The sequence below is a fragment of the Penaeus japonicus genome, unplaced genomic scaffold, assembly GCF_977035675.1.
Source record: "Penaeus japonicus unplaced genomic scaffold, GWHDUDI00000001_assembly GWHDUDI00000001, whole genome shotgun sequence".
Classification (NCBI taxonomy): Eukaryota; Metazoa; Arthropoda; class Malacostraca; order Decapoda; family Penaeidae; genus Penaeus; species Penaeus japonicus.
This window is the reverse complement of record NW_028234403.1, coordinates 26,478,770-26,481,269: the sequence shown is the minus strand read 5'-3', so window position 1 is coordinate 26,481,269 and position 2,500 is coordinate 26,478,770. Positions and strand designations below refer to the sequence as shown.

At 40.4% G+C, this 2,500-nt stretch overlaps 1 protein-coding gene across 2 annotated transcripts in view; it reads right to left on the bottom strand.

Moving 5' to 3' along the window:
- Positions 1 to 2,500, bottom strand: part of LOC122242639 (oxysterol-binding protein-related protein 1) — a 39,272-nt gene that overhangs the window by 12,997 nt on the left and 23,775 nt on the right. The window lies entirely within an intron of this gene.

Sequence of the window (2,500 nt, the reverse complement as noted above, 5' to 3'; positions counted from 1 at the left end):
ACGTGATAGCACGTCATTTGGCATGAGTAGGTTAACCCATTGTGTACAGGCATCATTACATACATGTCGGCACCGATTAGGCCTAAAAGAGTCAATGTGTACATGACAACATCGGGATCTGCTCACAGTTGAAGCGCGTACACAGTCATGAAGTATTATGGCTGTAACGGCATTAACTCCAGAGCTACAGGATTCCAAAGTCAGCATAAACCCGCATTTTATTATGGATTTATGGAAAAAATACTGTTAGAGCTAGTCTGCACTACCCAGAGGGTGGAGAAGACCCTTCCCTCGTCCCTCTCATTTCTAGCTGGTACTGCTAATGTCATAGACCACCCGCCCTGATGACCAGTTAGGTCGTTAGACGCCCCATCTGCAATGGGTTAATCAAGATCAGTACCAACTATTTTATAAAAACATTTCTGAATATTCTGGATCATCTAAGCCCTAAAGTCATGGTTCCACTAATGAGACTCAAGCCCTGGTCCCCAAGCCACCTACTTCTGCCTGGCCTTCCATACTGGTAACACTATAATTACACTACACAAGGCTGCCTTTAACATGGTGGTGAAATGGCTGTATAATAAAAATTTACAAATTCCTAAGACAATTAACTGACTTAGATCACTGCCCACACAAAAAATAGTAGGATCAGGGAAACTATATAGTTCTGATTCTCCTAATTCCCAAGACAGCATGCCCAAACCTGGACTAAAAATGATCAACTTGAGTCTGGTTTTAGAGGCAGACAAGGCTAGTGGATCCTCAGCATAACTGATTGACCTTTGGAGTGCATGCATACATACACTGTCCACTACTTAGGTACCAAGGAGTCAATTAATACCTCACCCAACCTATTTACCTCATTCCTTGAGTTTTCATGAAAAGTTTTTATTTTGATTATTATCATTAACCCATTGCAGACAGGGGATAGATTTGCTTACCCAGTCTCCAGGATGGGTTTTATTTCAGAGCGAGGCAGCTTAAAGCATCATAATTTGAATCTTCCCACTCTCTTTCAATCACTCATTATAAAACTAGAGCCATTTTTGGCTACAGTTGATTAAAATTATAGTATATGATCCATATCAGCTCATTATTTTCTTTATACACTACACTACACTACTATGATAGAAGTATTGCTGTTTTATGGGAGGGCAAAAAGAAATTTTATTTTTTCGCATTTGTGTGCTGTCATGAAAGAATACGAAACATACAACCACCTACAATGAAGATAACATGAAGAGGTAGGGAAGAGGAAGGAAACCTGTGCTTATGACTGTGAGTGCCACAGTAAAAGGCATCCCTATTGGCACAGGAGCACATTTTAGACACTAGGTATGGTTTGAGTCTACTTCCTCATCTTGTTCTGCCTGCACATCTTTCATCTCCAGTACTTTAAAGCAAGAGGTCGTAAACTTGCTGTGTGCCATCGCTCTCTAAAGATAGTGCTTGCTTGAGACTGTAGATGGGTGCCATTTTCAAGGCTCTCTCTCTTACTGGTGCTAGAAGAAAGTGGTGCCATCTAGGTTTTGGAAGTTAGGTTTGCTCAATATTACAGTAATTATAGTAATTACCACTGCAATTGCCATCATCACTCACTCCTTACTCATAGCACAATAAAATGATCCAAAATCCCTGATAGTCAGGTACGTCATGAAGCCCATTATCAGGCCAAAGCTCCTGTGTCATGAATGTCATGATACCTGTCCGCAATGGGTTAAGAAATAGGGCAAACAGGTAAGTTCAGGTCAGCTTACTATTCATCTCATTAGTGACTAAGTGCTTGTGATACAATCTATGTGTAGAGAAATAGGTAAAATCAAACCAAAATGGAGAGTGCATGTCCCTAATATCAATGTGTTAACCCGTTAATGACGGGCAACATGTTTTTTCATCATGATGCAGGAGCTCTTGCCTGACGATGGGTATCATGACGTTCGGGAGTTTTGAATCACTATGTTATTTTATTGTGCTATGAGTAATGGGAGAATGATGTTGACAATTGTAGTCATAATTATTATAACTGCTGTAATATTAAGCAAAATGAGTCAACTCAACATCCAAAACCTAGATGGCACCGCTTTCTTCTAGCACCAAAAGGAGAGAGAGCCTTGAATAGCACCCATCTATGGTCTCTAGCAAGCACTATCTCTATAGAGCGATGGCACGTAGCAAGTTCACGACCTCTTGCTCTAAAGTACCGCAGATGAAAGATATGCAGGCAGAACAAGAGGAGGAAGGTGACTCACACCATGCCCAATGCCTATAATGTGCTCCTGTGCCAATAGGGATGCCTTTTATTGTGGCATTCACTGTCAAAAGCACAAGTTTCCTTCTTATTCCCTACCTCTTCATGTTATCTTCATTGTGGATGGTTATAAGTTTCGTGTTCGTTTGTGACAGCACACAAATACGAGAAAATAAAGTTGCTTTTTGTCCTCCCCTAAAAGAGCAATACTTCTATCCCACTAAGTATAAAAAAAAACAAAATGAGTTA